Below are 22,500 nucleotides of genomic sequence, written 5' to 3' on the forward strand. Positions count from 1 at the left end.
AGAGTTCTAAAATATTTAGAATAAGAGAGAGAGAGAGACAGACAGAGAGAGAGAGAGAGATGGTCTTGCTAGAGTTTTGAAATATTTAGAATGAGAGAGAGAGAGAGAGAGAGAGAGAGAGAGAGAGAGAGAGAGAGAGAGAGAGAGAGAGTTGCTAGAGTCCTGAAATATTTAGAATGAGAGAGAGAGAGAGAGAGAGAGAGAGAGAGAGAGAGAGAGAGAGAGAGAGAGAGAGAGAGAGATGGTCTTGCCAGAGTTCAGAAATATTTAGAATGAGAGAGAGAGAGAGAGAGAGAGAGAGAGAGAGAGAGAGAGAGCGAGCGAAATGGCCTTGCTAAAGTTTTGAAATATATAGAATGAGAGAGAGAGAGAGAGAGTTGCTAGAGTTCTGAAATATTTAGAATGAGAGAGAGAGAGAGAGAGAGAGAGAGAGAGAGAGAGAGAGTTCTGAAATATTTAGAATGAGAGAGAGAGAGAGAGAGAGAGAGAGAGAGAGAGAGAGAGAGAGAGAGAGAGAGAGAGCGAAATGGCCTTGCTAAAGTTTTGAAATATATAGAATGAGAATGAGAGAGAGAGAGAGAGAGAGAGAGAGAGAGAGAGAGAGAGAGAGAGAGAGAGAGATCTAGTGCATGTTACGAATGAGAACTGACGGGAAAATTAAGCAAAAATTGACGGATGTATTCCAGGGAAGACCCTTTCAAAGCTTCCATATTACTTGGATGAGAGAAAGAGAGAGAGAGAGATTCCTCGTGAATAATGATATTCAGGCCTATATGATAATGAAACTTTCATTGCTTTTGAAAAATAAATTACAAGTCACACACAGAAATAGCTGATCTTGACGATATGAAAAATACTAATCCTTCAGTGGAGCTCACTTTTAGTTTTCTATGAAAGAAAACTATTTTGCCGGCTTTGTCTGTCCGTCCGCACTTTATTCTGTCCTCACTTTTTCTGTCCGCCCTCAGATCTTAGAAACGACTGAGGCTAGAGGGCTGCAAATTGGTATGTTGATCATCCACCCTCCAATCATCAAACATACCAAATTGCAGCCTTCTATCGTCGGTAGTTTTTATTTTATTTAAGGTTAAAGTTAGCCATAATCGTGCTTCTGGCAACGATATAAGATAGGCCACCACCGGGCCGTGGTTAAAGTTTCATAGGTCGAGGCTCATACAGCATTGTACCGAGACCACCGCAAGATAGATCTATTTTCGGTGGCCTTGATAATACGCTGTAGCGGCTGTACAGAAAACTCGACTGCGCCGCAGAAACTTCGGCGCATTTTTTACTTGTCTGAACTGTATTCATTACGGATTTCATCTGACCTACTGCTATTGATTATTATTAACTCTCCTTCACCTCCCAGAGTGCTTGGCCCTCGATGTGATTTTCCAGATGATTTGAGAATAGCAGCGAAGACAGAGCGATGTCATTTTTCACTCGGATTGAATGAAGAGTCAACGAAGTAATTTTGGCAAATAAGGTCTTACATTGCTGAGTGTCACTGTCCTTATTCCGCGTCATCATTTTCATAATACCTGTTTGCCAAGGAAGTTCTTCAATATAACACTAACCGTAATGAAATACACTGGTCTCTACAAATCTATTAAGTAATCATGAATATAGCTATCAACCAGGTGTCTTATCTCTGCAATTAATGGTGATGGTCTGAATAAAAAGATCCTATTCTATAGACAACTGAATATCATAAACTGCGAATATTATATCACAAAGAATAAAGCCATCCATAGACGAAATAATAATAATAATAATAATAATAATAATAATAATAATAATAATAATAATAATAATAATAATAATAATAAGGAAAAAATCACTTACAAAATATGAGACGAATAAAAAACGACGAAGTCGGGTCGAATCTTTACGGTCTGCTCTTAATGTTACACCAGAAAGCAACCCGATCTCGTTAATAGCCGGGGACAGGTGCCGTGGTTGTTAAGAGAAGGGAAAACGATACTCAGGCCGTTTCGTCATGTAGGTATGTACGTATGTGCGTCCTCTAAACGTACATGGCGACTATCATCTATAATAATAAAATCCCAGGGGACCTATCGTGTTTTTCCGCGCCGGGTGGGGGCGGGGTAGGTAGGGGATCGGAAGGGTAGGGGGGAAATGACACATCCACCCTCCTCCTGCAAACCTGTTTGTCCACCCCGTTTGAAAATAAAAGCAGAAGTGAGATTTCGTGTTACCTGTCAAATTCGGTCACGGCGACCACGCTTAGTTTTGTTGCTCCGGATGTAATGCTGCCCACGGTATGAACAACATATTTGATGGACCGCTGGTCGCTCGACCAGCAAAGTGAGGCAATGTTTGGTTTGGTCAATATTTGAAGAGACCAATTATCGAAATACCAGCTGATAATTGGAAGGGAAAAACGCACACGCACACATGAGCATACATAAACACACACACACACACACACACACACATATATATATATATATATATATATATATATATATATATACTCGTATATTATATAATCTACTATATATTTGTACATATGTATGTATATATACATTTGTGTATATGTATACATACATATATATATATATATATATATATATATATATATATATATATATATATATATATATATATATATATATATATATATATATATATATATATATATATGTGCGTGTGTGAGTGTTTATGTGCGTGCGTCTGTAAGCATGAAGGATAAAAGCCTCTTCGCAGCAATCAACAGTTGAAAAATTCTTGCAACAGACCTTAGGAGCCTGGGACGAACGCCGATGGGTCCCAGTAAGGCTTATAAAAGTTTAAAGAAGACTTTCAAAATTTTCAAAGAGCACACTATTAAAAAGTTTAGAAAAATATATTTAAATGTTTAAAAAAATACTTAACAGTTTCACAAAGAAGGCTGTCCTATTTAATAGGAGGCTTACAAAAGTCTTAAAAACTTTCAAAATTGTCAAAAAGGATGATTTCAGCAGTTTTATAAATACTTGCCAAAGTTTCAAAAGAAGCTGATTGAAAGTTTTCGGAAGTAGGCTTTGAAAAGTTTAAAAAACAAACTTTCGAAAGGTCAGAAAAGAAGGGTTTCAAAAGTTTCAGAGAGAAGGCTTTCAAAATGTTAAATAAAGAAGGCTTTCAAACGCTTTAAAAAGAAAAACGGCTTCCAAAAGCTGTTGAAAACTTTCAGAAGATTTAAAAAACTTTTTAAAAGGTAAGCTTCAAAAAGGACACTTTCAACAGATTAGAAAAAAAAAACTTGCCAAAATTTCCGACAAGAAGGCTTTCAAAAGTTTCAAACAAGCTTCCAAAAGTCTGAAAAGAAAGCTTCCAAGAGCTTCCACTCGCAAGTGGCAGGAACTTGTGCTAATGAGATGAAAAGTAGCAAGAATCACTTCTGCATCGGAGCTCCGCAACATATGGAAGCCATAAGGTAATGTGAGGACGTCCGCTTAATCCCCTTTTGCTCGGAACTGGCTCTGCTTTGGCGAGACTTGGTTTTGTGTACGACTTTTTACCATATGCTCTGTATCCGGCATCTCTGTGTGTGTGTAATCTACTCAGTACGTTTTCCTTCTCGTAAAGAAAAAGCCTACACACTATACACTTTATGTACATACGTACATGCATATGTATACATATACATATACATACAAACACCAACGCGCACTCACACTATAAATATGTAAATATATATATACATATATATATATGTATATATATATTTATATTTATTTATAACAATGTGTATGCTTATATACAATTTCTGTTCCTCTATATTTTGACTGAACGACTCTCTCTTTAATTGCCATAATATTTAATGAAAACGGGTACACTGGCTGCAATATAACTGTAATTTATATAAAATATATTTACATATATACACACAAAATATATATATATATATATATATATATATATATATATATATATATATATATATATATATATATATATATGTATATATATATATATATATATATATATATATATATATATATACTGGTCATTTTACCTAATACGTATGCAACTGTAATAACCACAATGCCCTCTTTACTTTCTGATTTTTTCATACTTTTCGGATACGTTTGTCATTGCACAGCCTGCGATCCAAATGAGGAACCAAAAATGGAAATCCTAACGCCCAGGCAGGATTCTGGAATATCAGAAAGAGGTAATGTTACCCACCTGCCCATGAAGAAGGATAGAGCCTGCATCTGGAATATTCCAGGTGAGGGTTCGAATCCTGCTTGGCCGTCAGAATTTCTTCGTTTAGTTCTTTATTTGGATCCTAGGTTTTGTAGTAACAAGCGTATCCAAGGAATGTGAAGAAATCGAGAAGTTAAGAGGGTACAGTGTTTATTACAATTACTTATTGTGACATGATAGTGCAGGTCACATGAAAGAAAGATATGGGTCTAAAGTCTAGCTTTTGTAACCCTGAGTTGCAAAGAAAAAAAAATTAAAAAAAATATTTGAGTGGAGCGTGTCTAAAGGGTGGCTATCTGTGATCAGGGTATCAGGTTTAGTTCGCGCTAAGGACTGCACGCTTCAAAATGAAGGTCGCTCAAATTGTATCCCTGACAAGCCAACAGAACTATGGTGCATCAACTATACATTATCATTTATGTCCCCTTTCTATTCTTGGTAAGGTGATACTTCATTTACACGCATGCGCGATGCAAGCTTCTGAGGGGATTCGAGACACAATCAGCGGAACTGCAGCATTTAGTCATGTAACGTAAATATTCCAGTATTTATTAATTTGATATTTATCTGATAGTCTCCAATGATTTCACTATGATTTGCGTGAAGTTCATTAGATTTATTCATACTGATATCAAAATGGTATTAAATATATTTTTTGACTGACGGAAAATTTATCTGCAGTTCTGAAAACTTCCAGTCAACAAGATATCTAAACTAATTTTACTTAAATAACCAAATCAAAACATACAGTGATTTTGCAGAATGAATAATAATTTAGTGACCCAGATAAAATATTCATCAGTTCCTTTAATTCTGTTACTGAATGACCAAGTTATTTCTTGCCCTTCACGTCAGTAACACAAACATTTGTTTAGCTGTCCTGAATTTTAGATAATATGTTGACCACTACAGTGACATATGACCTTGAAGAAGCCAAGAATAACCTTTGCATTGACATACGACCTTGTAAAAGACAAGAGTCATCAGGACCTGAGGAAAAAAGTTAACCTTTAACCTCAAAAAGAAAGTCAAGACAAGAAAGTATTTGGGGAAAATACTTCAGTTTTGACACTTGAATCAACCTGTGACCTTGAAAAAGGTCAGGGTACAATGCCTAACATTCGACACTGTCTCAAATTCTGAATAACAGAGAATTCTGCCAGAGATTTCAGATCTAAATAAAAAATAAAATCAACTCTAACCTTCCAATAATGATAACACAAAGACACAACCATATCACACGATCAAATGACAATGAAAATGAATCGCTTGGCTTCAAGACCTCGCAAATTATATTCTTTTTAAACCTGATGGTTTTTCTTATATCTCATCTTTGCGCTTAATGGTTTGCAGACAACCGTTTTCGCCCTGACTTACTCCCTAAACTTATTATTAACTTTTTTGTGCATATTGTGCAGCTTGAATGTGCCCCGTGTATAATGTTACCCGAAACATTCTTTGCACATATGTTTGTATACGCTAGTGGTTGGAATGATCGTCTCGGCACCTAAATAGCTCATTCGATTCCTAACCGAAGCGGAATGGTAACAGTACCTTTAGTTAAAACCCACTGTGCCATATATATATATATATATATATATATATATATATATATATATATATATATATATATATATATATATATATATATATATATATATATATATATTAACTTTATCACATACACAATTGTCCTGTGCATTAGTAGAATTACTGAAAGGACCTCATTCAAACTGGATGGTATCTAATGGAGTATTTATTCAGAAGAAGTTACAAGCTTTCTTGGACAGACGGTCCACATTATCAAGTATCCGTCGGATACTTGATAATGTGGACTGTTTGTCCAAGAAAGCTTGTAACTTTTTCTGAATAAATACTCCATTAGATACCATCCAGTTTGAATGAGGTCCTTTCAGTAATATATATATATATATATATATATATATATATATATATATATATATATATATATATATATATATATATATATATATATATATATATATATATATATGTCAGGCAAGACTAACACGCACAAACCCAGAGACACCCATCCAAATGTATATGTATATATACACATACACATATATACTTTTATATACATACATATATATATGTATATACATACACATGTATATATAATATACACATATGAACTTGTTGTCACTTACACACGCGTGAATTTCTTATACTCACATATATCAAGACTTGAGTATCCTTAAATATCGAATTCATTATACCCTGAGATTAAGTTATAACTGACAAGTGCTTTGTCACCGGCAGGATTCGAGCCGTCTCATGGGTTTAAAATCAACGGCAAACATAGGCGCTTATCAGTTATAATTCTCTTGTAAGTTATTCCCAAGGTATGGTGAATGCTATATTAAACGATATTTGCGGCTTAACATTTGTTGATATATATATGTACACACACATACATACATATATATATATATATATATATATATATATATATATATATATATATATATATATATATATATATATATATATATATATATATATATATATATATATATATATATGTATATATATATATATATATATATATATATATATATATATATATATATATATAAGTACATACATATAGCTATCAAATATAAGGGAGCCCATAGAAACGCCAAAATGTGGAAAATAAAGGCTATATTTCAGAGACCAAACTGTCTCTCTCCTCAGGCAGATAGTGAATGAGAAAAAGTTACAGAAAAGCGGTATTTATACCAGAAGATCCTTTAATTTTCACATTTTGGCGTTTGTATGGGCTCCCTTATATTTGATGGAATTCTGTTTTGACAGGAAATATTCCACAGTCATATATAGCTAAATACAGATACATTTGTATACAGTATGTGCGTGTGTATGCGCGCCTATGTGTATATGTTTAAAAGTACAAGCAACTTCATTTTTCCTGCTAAGTTCCCTCTAAATGTTGCCCCATTCCTACGTCTTAAGTCTTTTTGGGGGCATTTTTTGCTTTTTAGCTCCGGATAATGTCTTCCCATTCCACCTCCAAGGTCCTTTGAATATACTCTGAGAGTATATTTGAAGGACTTTGCCCATTTCCTATGTACGGCAGCCTTAGAAGAAATTCGGCGTCGATGTCCTGAGGTTACGTCCCTCAGAGGAATGGATATCTGCGGGCGAAAGTGGAGGACGACAAGAGATGACAGAGGTGGGCAGACCCACTTTCTTTAGCCTTTTTGGATAGACGAGGGGGTAAGGAATGGAATGCAGTATAGAATTTAGGCCAAAGGCCAAGCACTGGGACCTGTGAGGGAAATTGAGAGTAGAAGGGCTTGAAAGGCGTAACAGGAGGAAAACCTTGCAGTTGAACTATGAAACAAGTGTCAGGAGAAGGTGAATAGCAAAATGGAAGAGAGAATATGAATGGAGGTACAGTAAAAGGACTGAAAGGGGTTGCAGCCAGGGGCCGAAGGGACGCTGCAAAGAACCTTAAGTAAGGCCTACAGTGCACCCCGTGAGGTGCACTGACGGCACTACCCCCCCCTCCACCCCCGGCCCCTACGGGAGTCTGACTGATGTTGAAGCTGAGGTTGCGTTCACAAGATCATGAGGGGCTACGTTCATAGGGTTGCTCAAGACCTACTTCTTCAGATATTGCTTTCTGCATTTTATATGTATATGTATATATATGTATATGTATATGTATATGTATATGTATATGTATATGTATGTATATATATATATATATATATATATATATATATATATATATATATATATATTTATATATATATATATATATAATTCACAAGTGTAGGTTTCTAGTATCTTTTTAACCGTTATAATTATTATTTATTAGTCAAATCAGATGGCGAGTTGTATCTTCACTGCCCGTAATTTTCATATTTCATATTTGGGACCGAACTCCGACTGGAAGAGAGCGCATCAAAATGTTGAGGACAATAAGATCATCACGAGGGAGGGAAAGTTCCAAAGCACCTCTATGTTATCGTTGTGTGTCTTCTCATGAGCGTCCAAACGCGCACGCGCGCACACACTCCCACCCACATACATACAAACACACTTAATTCCAGCCCAATTTAAATAACTGTATTGTAAGCTCAGTTAGTTTAGCAATTTGCTTGCATACCGAAACTCCCTATGAAATTTTATATTTATATAATGTAAAATGTATAATGTTGATGTAAGTGCATTATGATTAAAATGTTCTCCAGTCATTATTATTAACATTATTGTTACTATAATGATTATAAGCTTAGGCACCATCTCAGTTATTCTAACTGAGGGATTAGAGGGAGTTGCTATTTATAAGACTCACACGAAATCGCCGTCATGCTGAAGCTTCGCCCACCCTTGTAGCAGCCGTTCATCTCAATCACTCTTGATTTTGACCGACGGGACGCGAACCGCAGAGGGAGCATAATAAATCTGCAAAGGAGTCCAGGCGTCCCGGGAACTCCCGCAAAAAGAGGAAAAAGAGAGACGTAAAGAGTTTCGCCGGGCGGCGCGCTGGGACCTTTCTTGTTTTTTTTTTTTTTTTTTTTTTTTTTTTCGTCAGCATCCTGGTGAGTTGGATCAAGTGTCCCCCTGCTATGGGCCCCTAGACTCCCCCTATCGACCCACCCACCCCACCAACAACCCACCCCCGAGACTGTGAAATAAGGTGTCAGCCGGATTTGAATTATGACGCATACAACGGAGTGAAGAAGGCTTCACGCTTATTCTAATGGGGTGCAGCTGTTGACCGCCGCGTCGGGAAAAGGTGACGTTGGTTCATTTAACAAGAAGTCGCATTACCGCGGTTTTACAAGCTGGCGGTTTAGAAACTTGTGAAAAAAAACCGTACCTGACTCTGATGCTTATAATTCGATAGGTAGTTGAACGCGCTTCGGGGAAAGGATGTTTGTTCTCTGAGATTTGTGGCCAGATCCCGTGACAAGGTCTGTCGTATTACATTTATCCCAAATCGTAGGATTAGGTGAAGGCTTTACGTGAAGGACTTTCATGATGAAAGTGAATGAGGAATGGACACTGGAGAGAGAGAGAGAGAGAGAGAGAGAGAGAGAGAGAGAGATAAGAATTATATACGACTGATAAATTACTTAGCAGTTGTAGGATTTACACGGGAAGGCTATTCGTTTATTGTTCATATTTTTAATTATATTCACGTACATTACAAAGACTCCTACGATGGTGATAGCGTTGAATAAGTCTACATCCAGTTAAGGCATATCACCTGACTTGAGTCCTATTCAAAGACAGGCAGGTGCTCTGACACAGCCAAAAGTCCCAGATATAGCTGCTGGCTGTACGGAACATTTCCGTCAGTTTAGAGAATCCGTGAAACAGCAGGATTTATGTTACAGGTGGTATTGGCAATGGTTTTTATATCTTCTATATTAGTGTCTGTTTCTATGCAATGACAGAAGAATATTATTATCTTCCCAGAGATTTAATACTTCCTGTTTCGTCTGCCTGTACGTCTGTACGTCGGAAGTAATGACAAGATTTCCAGGGATTCTGGGGGAAGCGTTCATCGAGTGACCATACACTTCTGGCTCCCGTAGGGGGATAAGTGCCGTCAGTGCACCTCACGTGGTGCACTATAGGTATTGCGTAAGGGTCTTTGCGGCGTCCCTTCGGCCCCTAGCTGCAGCCCCTTTCATTCCTTTTACTGTACCTCCGCTCATATTCCTCAACCCTCTCCTAACAATTGTTTCATAGTGCAACTGCGAGGCTTTCCTCCTATTACACCTTTCAAACCTTTCCACTCTTCATTTCCCTTTCAGAGTTGAATGACCTCATAGGTTCCAGCGCTTGGCCTTTGGCCTAAATACTGTATTTTTTTCCATTCTATCTAAACTTCTGAGAGAACTCCGTCAAAGGTCAGTATTAGAACTATCTACGTTTTACACTGCGTCACTTTCTTCATCATCAATACTTTCTCTTTTACTTTTCCTTTTAAACTTCCTTCCCTGCGTACGTGAATACGCATAAACTCATAAATTTTCTGTTGAAATTACTAACAGAATACAAGCTGGCATTTGTAATCCTGCTAATTAGAACACGCAAGAAAACTTTCTAATTCAATGCCTTGGTATGAAACTATTAATTATTCACTGGTTCCATTTTAATGTCTTGGTACTGAAACTATTAATCACTACCGGACCAAGGTGGTGGGGCACCTGGTCACTTCCCGCCCCCCCTCCCCCATGAAAAATAATGACAAAATAATAATACTGAAGATGAATGAGAAATATAAATATGGAAAAAAAATTAAAAATCTGTTATAGAAATAATAACATTTTGAGAAAAAAGATATATATACATATATATACTGTATATATACATATCCATACATACATATGTATGTATGTATGTATGTATGTATGTATGTATGTATGTATGTATGTATGTACATACACACACACACACACACACACACACACACACACATATATATATATATATATATATATATATATATATATATATATATATATATATATATATATATATATATATATATATGTGTGTGTATGAAAATTGGTGGCCCACCCCATGAAATTTTTCTGGATCCGCTAGTGCTATTAATTATTCACTGTTTCCATTTTAATTGAGCTGAATTGAATTGAATATAGAATTTACGCTAAAGGAAAAGCACTGGGACCTACGAGGTCATTCAGCGCTGAAACGGAAACTGACGGTAAAAGGTTTGAAAGGTGTAACAGGAGGAAAACCTCGCAGTCGCACTATGAATCAGTTGTTAGGAGAGGGTGGAAAGTACGATGGAAGAAAGAGAATATGAACGGAGGTACAGTAAAAGGAACGAAAGGGGTCGCAGCTATAGGGACCGAAGGCACGCCGCAAAGAACCTCAAGTAACGCGTGAGATGCACTGACGGCGCCACCCCGCCTACGAGGTGTTTCCATTTTAATACTTCGGCATTGAAACTATCAATCACTCACTGGATCCAGTCAACCATTCATATGCAAGGAACCTTGTCAGAAGCTGCAGTTTTTCATTCGGGTTTCAAAGTGTCCCCTGCAACAGAAGAACAGATTTCTCTCACTGTTGATCTAAGCATGGCATGTAGTCTTGCCCGCGTGATGGTGTTTATGCATATTTGCATGTGCGTCTCTCTGGCCACTAAGATGTCATATTAATTTTGTTTTTGTTCCTTTTTAATTTGTATTTGATGTAAGGTTCTCGAGTGGCTTTTGACGAGTGCTGTACTAGATCAGTATCGTGCATAGGATTTTGTTCGTTTTATTTTTATCTCTTTACAAATAAATAAATATATATATATAAATATATATAATTTATACATATATATATATATATAGAGAGAGAGAGAGAGAGAGAGAGAGAGAGAGAGAGAGAGAGAGAGAGAGAGAGAGAGAGAGAGAGCGCGCAGGAACACTCACAGACTCCTTATGTACATTTATTAGTCTTAGTCAACGTTTCTTGACCCGTGGCCACATCATCAGGACATCTAATTTTATAAAATTTACAACAGCACTTGATGAGCATAATTAAAAATAAACATGCACAGAAGATAAAAATTAAAATTTGGGAATCAAAAGAAGAGTACCTACGCTAAATTGTCAACCATCGGCTGTTCCCTTGTTCATAGCAGGATCCATTGTTCTTGGTTCATAGCATAACTTGAGAGTTCGTTGGCATTTGTCCATCATCTGTTTTTATGTTATATACTCTTTAAGTGTGTTTTCTTCTCGTACCCTGAAAGGTACGTCTTGTGTTTTTCCTTTTTTTTTTTTTTTGTGAAGTTTTTAGAATGTGCATATGTGTTCAAGTGCTACTGAATAATTAAGCATAACCGAATTACCAATTTTAATTTTTATCCTCTTCGTATCTGTTTATTCTTAATTATAAACACTAAATAGTGTTGTAATTGTATCATTTTAGATGTCTTGACGACATGACAACAGGCCAAGAAACGTTGACTAAAACTTATAAATGCGCACACGGAATCTTTGAGTGTTCCTGCGCCCTTCTCCTGCATACTATAGTGCCTTTGGATACATATACATATATACATATATACAATATATATATATATATATATATATATATATATATATATATATATATATATATATATATATATATTAATAAATTTCTGATTCACATCAGGATCAGAACCCAGGTCTTTCAACTGAGAGACCTGGGTTCGATCTTTGATGTGCCTCAGAAATTTATTTTTGTTCCACACGTGATTGTGTGGTGATTACTTCTATCTAATATACGGTATATATGTATATATATACATATGTGTATATATATATATATATATATATATATATATATATATATATATATATATATATATATATATATCAATAATCCTAGCAGTTACGATGCCATAGAACACCTAATGAATCAATATATACATACATATATATATATATATATATATATATATATATATATATATATATATATATATATATATATATATATATATATATATATATATATATATATATATATATATATAGTATGACCTCATTTCAATGGTTTAAGAACGATGAATATTCTGCCTCCATCTACACAACAACCAACAACAACAACGAGAAAATATACAAAATAACTGTAGATCGCAGAAAAAAAAAAACTCTGATAAACTGAACTCTTCGAGAAGCGTGATGAAGCTTTCTTCTCGAAATGAATAAATGCATCGAAAATGTTTTGACAGTAATGAATATTGCAGACTCTCTGGAATGCATTTCGCATCCCTTTCCTAGACAGCTCATCCAATTGCCTTCTTTTCCCTCAAGTGAATAAGGAATTATTACGCTAGCTCTTATAGGAATGGAATGGAATATGGACTTTATGCCAAAGGCCAAGCACTGGGACCTGTGAGGTCATTCAGCGCTGGAAAGGAAATTGAGAGTAGGTAGGTTTGAAAGGTGTAACAGGATGAAAACCTCGCAGTTGCGCTATGAAACAATTGTTAGAAGAGGGTGGAAAGTAAGATGGAAGAAAGATAATATGAATGGTGGTACAGTAAAAGGAATGAAAAGGGTTGCAGCTAGGGGCCGAGGGGATGCTGCAAAACCTTAAGTTTTTCAAAATATGAAAGGAGGTACAGTAAAAGGAACGATATGGGCTGCAGCTAGGGGGCGAAGAGACGCTGCAAAGAACCTTTAGTAATGCCTACAGTGCACCGCATGAGGTGTACTGACGGCAGTAACCCCGCTGCGGGGCTAAGCTCTTATGGGCTTTTGAACGAAGCAGTTAAGCAATAGCTGAACGGTTGTTCATGCCGCTAACTGCCTGAACTGTTGGTGTAAAATGTCAGAATCTGAATAACAAAGGTTCATCTTGGCATGGTCAGTATATGCAGTCCTTCTATATTCATTAGTCCCAATATGTCTGCAGTCTTTCCACTATCACCACAGCCTTCAATTTCTACCCTGCAAAAATCATGAATAAATACAAAATAGTATTTTAGAAAAGGTCAAGAACTGTATCACTGTTATTTTTTGATAGAGAGAGAGAGAGAGAGAGAGAGAGAGAGAGAGAGAGAGAGAGAGAGAGAGAGAGAGCTTCAAGGTCAATGAACTAAGACACTGATGACTGAAGAGAATAATTCAGAGTAATAGATGTCTTATCCGGCAAGTGTATATAGGATTAAGATTAAGATGTTTGCGTATGGGAGTTTTTTTTCTTCGCCACAAGAGTTAAATCATTATAGCGTTCAATCTTTATACACTGTGGTACAGTTATATCCACAGGGTTAATGACCATATTACCGATATTAAGCTGTGTATACATAACACTCATACACAGTTATGATTGACATTATAGATGTATAATCCAGTTGCTCTTCCCACGCCCGATAAAAAGGAGAGGAAGGGGAAATGATAATTAGGTTATCATTGAATAAACCTTCGCGTCTGAGTGAATATCTCCCAAGATTTCCTACGAGAGGAAAAAGCGAGGCTCGACCACCCGGGGCATAGATTTAAGCGTTAAGATATGCAAATGAGTTGTCAAAACGGACTTGCCGAAACAAATGAGGGACGGCTGCGCATGCTCAGTCAACAACCCCCCCACCCACCCCCACCTCCACCCCCAACACGTCTCCTTCCCCCATCCCACGCCCCCGCTTAGCTTCAGAATCCTTGCCCTTCCCCTAGCTTACGTGGCTTAAGAAGTCAGGGTATCCTTTTAGCGAGAAGGACATTTTTTCCTCCACCTCCCCCCGCCTTCCCCACACCAGCGGGAAGGCGTGGAGATAAAAATGAAGGTGCTGAGATTTCGTTCTCCCTGGGAGGGATTCCAGGCAGGATTGGCAGTTAAACATTACAGGCGCCATTCGTATGTTAATCCACAAACATAAAGACTACTAAGATTGAGACAAGAATACCCTTTGGTCCTGTAATCCTGCACCAAAGGATAATACTACTTTATGTTATTCATCCTCTTTGGTCCTGTAATCCTACTTCTGAGGATAATACTACTTTATGTTATTCATACTCTTTGGTCCTGTAATCCTACTTCCGAGGATAATACTATTTTATGTTAATCATACTCTTTGGTCTTGTAATCCTACTTATGAGAATAATACTACTTTATGTTATTCACACTCTTTGGTCCTGTAATCCTACCTCTGAGGATAATACTGCTTTATGATATTCACACTCTTTGGTCCTGTAATCCTATCTCTGAGGATAATACTACTTTATGTTATTCATACTCTTTGCTCCTGTAATCCTACTTCTGAGGATAATACTACTTTCTGTTATTCATACTCTTTGGTCTTGTAATCCTACCTCTGAGGATAATACCACCTTATGCTATTCATACTCTTTGGCCCTGTAATCCTACTTCTAAGGATACTACTACTTTATGTTATTCATACTCTTTGGTCCTGTAATCCTACCTCTGAGGATAATACTTCTTTATGTTATTCATACTCTTTGGTCCTGTAATCCTACCTCTGTGGATAATACTACTTTATGTTATTCATACTCTTTGGTCCTGTAATCCTGCCTCTGAGGATAATACTACTTTATGTTATTCATACTCTTTGGTCCTGTAATCCTACCTCTGAGGATACTACTACTTTATGTTATTCATACTCTTTGGTCCTGTAATCCTACCTCTGAGGATAATACTACTTTATGTTATTCATACTCTTTGGTCCTGTAATCCTACCTCTGAGGATACTACTAATTTATGTTATTCATACTCTTTGGTCCTGCAATCCTACCTCTGAGGATAATACTTCTTTATGTTATTCATACTCTTTGGTCCTGTAATCCACCTCTGAGGATAATACTACTTTATGTTATTCATACTCTTTGGTCCTGTAATCCTGCCTCTGAGGATAATACTTCTTTATGTTATTCATACTCTTTGGTCCTGTAATCCTACTTCTGAGGATATTACTTCTTTATGTTATTTATACTCTTTGGTCCTGTAATCCTACCTCTGAGGATAATACTACTTTATGTTATTCATACTCTTTGGTCCTGTAATCCTGCCTCTAAGGATAATACTACTTTATGTTATTCATACTCTTTGATCTTGTAATCCTACCTCTGAGGATAATACTACTTTCTGTTATTCATACTCTTTGGTCTTGTAATCCTACCTCTGAGGATAATACCACCTTATACTATTCATACTCTTTGCTCCTGTAATCCTACCTCTGAGGATAATACTATTTTATGTTATTCATCCTCTTTGGTCCTGTAATCCTTCCTCTGAGGATAATACTACTTTATGTTATTCATACTCTTTGGTCCGGTAATCCTACCTCTGAGGATAATACTACTTTATGCTATTCATACTCTTTGGTCCTGTAATCCTACCTCTGAGGATAATACTACTTTATGTTATTCATACTCTTTGCTCCTGTCATCGTACCTCTGAGGATATTACTATTTTATGTTATGCATCCTCTTTGGTCCTGTAATCCTACCTCTGAGGATAATACTACTTTCTGTTATTCATACTCTTTGGTCCTGTGATCCTACCTCTAAGGATAATACTACTTTATGCTATTCATACTCTTTGGTCCTGTAATCCTACCTCTGAGGATAATACTACTTTATGTTATTCACACTCTTTTGGCCTGTAATCCTACCTCTGAGGATAATACTATTTTATGTTACTCAAACTCTTTGGTCTTGTAATCCTACCTCTGAGGATAATACTATATGTTATTCATACTCTTTGCTTCTGTAATCCTACTTCTGAGGATAAAACTACTTTATGTTATTTATATGCTTTGGTCCTGTAATCCTACCTTTGAGGATTATACTACTTTGTTATTCATACTCTTTGCTCCTGTAATCCTACTTCTGAGGATAAAACTACTTTATGTTATTTATACTCTTTGGTCCTGTAATCCTGCCTCTGAGGATAATACTATTTTATGTTGCTCATACTCTTTGGTCTTGTAATCCTACCTCTGAGGATAATACTACTTGATGTTATTCACACACTTTGGTCCTGTAATCCTACCTCTGAGGATAATACTACTTTATGTTATTCATACTTTTTCGTCCTGTAATCCTGCCTCTGAGGATAATACTACTTAAGTTATTGATACTCTTTGGTCTTGTAATCCTACTTCTGAGGATAATACTACTTTATGTTATTCACACTCTTTGGTCCTGTAATCCTACCTCTGAGGATAATACTATTTTATGTTAATCATACTCTTTGGTCCTGTAATCCTACCTCTGTGGATAATACTACTTTATGTTATTCATACTCTTTGGTCCTGTAATCCTACCTCTGAGGATAATACTACTTTATGTTATTCATCCTCTTTGGTCCTGTAATCCTACCTCTGAGGATAATACTATTTTATGTTATTCATACTCTTTGGTTTTGTAATCCTACCTCTGAGGATAGTATTACTTTATGTTATTCACACTCTTTGGTTCTGTAATCCTACCTCTGAGGATAATATTATTTTATGTTATTCATACTCTTTGGTCTTGTAATCCTACATCAGAGGATAATACTACTTTATGCTTTTCATACTACTCTTTGGTCCTGTAATCCTGCCTCTGAGGATAATACTACTTTATGTTATTCATACTCTTTGGTCCTGTAATCCTACCTCTAAGGATAATACTACTTTATGCTATTCATACTCTTTGGTCCTGTAATCCTACCTCTGAGGATAATACTACTTTATGTTATTCATACTATTTGATCTTGTAATCCTGCTTCTGAGGATTATACTACTTTATGTTATTCATACTCTTTGCTCCTGTAATCCTACATCAAGGAATAATGCTGCATTATGTTATTCATATTCTTTGGTCCTGTAATCCTACCTCTGAGTATAATACTGTTTTATGTTATTAATACTCTTTGGTCCTTTAAGCCTACATCTGAGGATAATATTATTTTATGTTATTCATACTCTTTGGTCTTGTAATCCTACATCAGAGGATAATACTACTTTATGCTTTTCATACTACTCTTTGGTCCTGTAATCCTACATCTGAGGATAATACTGTTTTATGTTATTCATACTCTTTGGTCCTTTAAGCCTACATCTGAGGATAATACTACTTTATGTTATTCATACTCTTTGGTCCTGCAATCCTACATCAGAGGATAATACTACTTTATGTTATTCAACTCTTTGGTCCTGTAATCCTACCTCTGAGGATAATACTACCTTATGCTATTCATACTTTTTGGTCCTGTAAACCTATATCCAAGAATAATACCTTATGTTATTCGGCTATCTCCTAAGTCATCATTTTTCGCGTCTTACCCTTCGTCGCCAACAAGTACTTAGGTTCCTCTCTTCGCATGTCCCATATTCATCATCATTATCAGATTCATCATCATTACAACTATCACTATCGGAGGACCGTCACGCAAGTTGTAAATACGTCTCTATCATCATCGGATTTCACTGTCCTAATCAACGAAGGAAACTATCATTATCCTTCTTATCTTCTTTCTAACCTTTATTTGCTTTTAATCATCATCTTATGTGTTCTGTAACGGGAAAGCTTTTTTTTTTTTTTTTTTCATTTGAGTGTATGTTGCTCAGGCAGACAGGATAATCACTGTGTTGTATTTTGGTGATCTGGGTCAAGATCAAGAAATGGTCGTAATTAGCTTTAGTCTCTCCAGTCAAAATCTAAGATGATTTGTCACCTTGACACTTGTTTGGGGACAGAATATAGAATTTAGGGCAAAGGCCAAGCGGTGGGATCTACTGTATGTGGTCATTCAGCACCTGAAAAGGAAATTTACAGTAAAAAGGTCCGCAAGGTGTAACATTAGGAAAACCTCGCAGCTGTACTACTAAAACATTGTTAAGAGAGGGTGGAAAGTAAGACGGAAGAAAGAGAATATGAACGGAGGTACAGTAAAAGGAATGAAAGGGGTTGCAGCTAGAGGCTGAAGGGACACTGCAAAGAACCTTAAGTAATGCCTACAGTGCACCGCAAGAGGTGCACTGACGGCACTAACCCCCTACGGGAAACTCCTCGTTTGGGAGAACACTGTCTCAAGCTTTCAAGTCAAAGATCTTACTTAGAGAGTTTAAGATCGCATTCTTAACCGAATGATTCAGCAATGAAGAAGCAGATTCCGAAATCTTGTGCCTGAATTTGTCTATGTTGGGTTAGGGTAGATTAGACCAGCTCTGTGTCAGCATGGGCCATCGCCCCAGGGAAGTGTGGTTAGATGTTGAAGGGGATACGAGGACTGATTTGGACCTCTGGACTCTGCAACTAAATGATGAAAACTGTCTGGCGTTATTCATTTGTACGCGGGAATTATTCTTTCCTCAAGAAGCAAATTTCCTTAAATTCTGCACAAGAAGAAGCATTCATTCTGTGTTTTCTTTCCTCTAAGGAAACATCAGGTCATTTGAATCCCTGAGAGCAAGGGTAAACAGTGACAGAAGAAGAAGAAGAAGAAGAAGAAGAAGAAGAAGAAGAAGAAGAAGAAGAAGAGGAACGGGAGGCCCTCGGAAGACCTAGTCATCTTTGTTTGTATAAACAGGGGTGCTGGGTTGTTTGGGGAGTATGAGCTCCCGGGGAGCCTTTCGAACTCACAAAGATTTTATCTACAGTATATTCATTACTACACTCATTTCAGATTGGTATTTATATCATCAACCATTCAGCTGTAGCTGTCAATTAGTCAATGCTTTCTTCCTTATTCGCTCAGTTAGGAAACTAGTTTATGTCCCCTTCCAAATTAGCTTGGAAAGGTCGGGAGACATCAGAGAACACAAAGTCCTTGATGTATTTCACAAACAAAGAAGGACGAGATTAACATTTAGCAATCGTCACCAGACTATGACGCACATTACAAAAGATCTGATGTTGTCTAGACCTAAATTTTGAGTAAATGAATAAGCTATCTGTGCAAATACCGCATAATTCTTCATCTTAAATATCAAAATACTAATCGTTTAGACCAAAGTGGTAAATAAAACTGAATTATCCTTCATTCTAAGAAGCTTGAACGAGTGGAAAGAAAGGGTGTCTTGAACCTCATCAAATGACACCGAGAGAGAGAGAGAGAGAGAGAGAGAGAGAGAGAGAGAGAGAGAGAGAGAGAGAGCCACTGAGGCACTCACGTATGGGGACACAGCACCAGACTGGCAGTTGTCGAGTTGACGGTGACACTGTCGGTCCAACCCAAGAGACAGTTTCATTGCTGACGTGGTGGTGTCCTCAAGGGAGAAAATCTGCTACCGCGCCTATTTCGAGAAAAGTAGTGTTTCCGCTGAACAGTGTAACTCGGATTAATAGTGAACGCTGAAGTGTAAGTTTACTTTGAATAAATGAATGGAAGTAAACTGATCATGAAAAACTTCATTATGGTGATGAACTGGAAAGAAAATCTGATACACAAAGTGTAGCAAGTCTACTCTGGTGTAGGACGCTTTGGATTACTGTGTCTAATCACTGTGTTTGATGTCTGATTGAGTAGATTTGCTTTTTAGCACCGAATCGTTGAGGAAGGAATTTAGTTGACAAGAAACAGGCAAAGGCCTTTCATTTGTGAAACTTGACAATAGGAGAAAGTTCGTATTTTTTACTTTATTTTTTCATTGGTTCGTTTTTATGTACATGACTGACGAATAGATTCTGGACATGGTGAGAAATGGTGTACATTTAATACTATACATTATTCTCCTATTCATAAAAAGAATTATCAACAAAAGTATGCACGTCTATTCACGTATTTCTTAATAATGCTTATATAATGGATCACATATGTGGAATCCAGCTAAAATTTCGTGGCGTAAACAGACTTTAAGTATAAGGTTTTAACATGCGTCAAATATTTCGAATGTGGGATAAAGGAAGAAATATTGAACACAGTTTTATGCGACATTTCCTAATGTTTTGGTATTGCAAGGGAGGTCGTTGCATCCTTTAAATATTTTACATAATATTCATCAAAATAACGAAAGTGAACTAAACCAAAATAAACTAGTATCCTGCAGTTCCAGGCTTTATCAGTATTGTTCATAACTCCTAGTTCATTGCTTTGCGTTTTCAGAAAAATGCAGAATGAATGAGGATAAGGCAGGGAATACTCTGTTAATTACAGTTCTTTAGGAATCAAGACTTTTAGTAATTTACCAACGATAAGAGTACCGATTCAAACTACTGTCTTCACAAATAATGACACAGAGCCATCAAGCTGCTGATCCTGATGTTTATATGTGTTAATGTAATGAAAATGAATTAGAAAATTCTATCAATTTATCCGAAAACTGAATAAAACACCCCGTCTATCAAAGCTGTAAGATTAAAACCAAACGGGGTGCTAATTTTAATGTTTCTACCGCTAACAGTAAATTTTTCACAAGAGATTACAAACATTCGTGTTTGCATAGACAAGGGAAACTGCGAGTTACTTAAAAAAAAATGTGCTATATTTAAAGTCACTAAACAATGTATTAATAATCTCTGAATAAAATGGAAATATGAAAGCTACACAATTAACCAGATTTCGAGAAATGCAGGCGACTGCTTTGTCCTTGAAGTTATTAAAAACTTCAACAAACCTACTAACTAAAGTCTTCAGTGGCTCATCGAGTAGCAGTCGCACCGCAAGACGGCAACATATGTCCGTGTCTCGTCTCGTTGTGATAAATATTTAGAGTATAGAGTTAATCGCATGATATACACAGCGTATGGAGCCGATAGTGGAATTTCCTTTTGTTATCTTGTCCACGTAGAGTGAAATTCAAGTCCCTCTCCAACCGCAATAATCTGTGACCGTGGACATTATCTGCAATCATCTGAGTATCGAAAGCTTTGATAAAAATCTGTCGAATTTAGGTTTTATGAAAAAGGAATGGTTAGCTCTTTGTCTTGCCATTTTGCGTAATAATAATAATAATAATAATAATAATAATAATAATAATAATAATAATAATAATAATAATAATAATAATAATAATGATAATAATAATAATAATAATAATAATAATAATAAATGGAAGATGTACTTACGTTATATAATATAATAATAATAATAATAATAATAATAATAATAATAATAATAATAATAATAATAATAATAATAATAATAATAATAATAATAATAATAATAATAATAATAAAAGTAAGATGTACTTACGTCAAACTCGTTCCATATGTTTCGAATTTCAATAAAATATTTCATCTGTAAAACATGATGTCATGCAAACTCCATCTGTGGCAACGTATCACTTTCAATATATATATATATATATATATATATATATATATATATATATATATATATATATATATATATATATATATATATATATATATATATATATATATATATATATATATATATATATTATATATATATATATATATATATATATATATATATATATATATATATATATATATATATATATATATATATATATAGAGAGAGAGAGAGAGAGAGAGAGAGAGAGAGAGAGAGAGAGAGAGAGAGAGAGAGACTACTGGTCACCTTTACCAGATATACTCGTATATGCATCTGTGATAGTCTCAAGGACATCTTAGCTTTCTTCACACTATTTTGGATACGCCTGTCATTACACAGCTTCGAATGAAGACCTCTCAACTTCACTTAACCTCACCCCTAACCCCCCACCCGCCGCCATCCCCGAATGTGCAGGGGTTCGAATCACCTCAGTGGAAGTCGAGGTTTCTCGATTTGATCTTCATTTCGTACTCAAGACTTTGCGGTAACAAATATATTAAAAAAAGTATGAAGACATCGAGTACTTCAAAGGTCATGACG

General features: G+C 36.0%; 2 protein-coding genes across 4 annotated transcripts in view; one reads left to right on the forward strand and one right to left on the reverse strand.

Annotated features, from left to right (window-relative positions):
- The window catches only part of LOC136843898 (high affinity copper uptake protein 1-like), a 220,073-nt gene that overhangs the window by 169,810 nt on the left and 27,763 nt on the right, over positions 1-22,500 (reverse strand). The gene's annotated exons all lie outside the window — the stretch shown is intronic.
- LOC136843896 (transcription factor ATOH8-like) overlaps positions 19,857-22,500 on the forward strand; it is a 26,239-nt gene continuing 23,595 nt past the window's right edge. For all 3 annotated transcript variants that reach the window (XM_067112778.1, XM_067112777.1, XM_067112779.1), the window contains exon 1: positions 19,857-20,019. The gene's annotated coding sequence lies outside the window, so the exon portion shown is untranslated. The remainder of the gene's footprint in view (positions 20,020-22,500) is intronic.

The sequence above is a fragment of the Macrobrachium rosenbergii genome, chromosome 12 (genome assembly GCF_040412425.1).
Source record: "Macrobrachium rosenbergii isolate ZJJX-2024 chromosome 12, ASM4041242v1, whole genome shotgun sequence".
Taxonomy (NCBI): Eukaryota; Metazoa; Arthropoda; class Malacostraca; order Decapoda; family Palaemonidae; genus Macrobrachium; species Macrobrachium rosenbergii.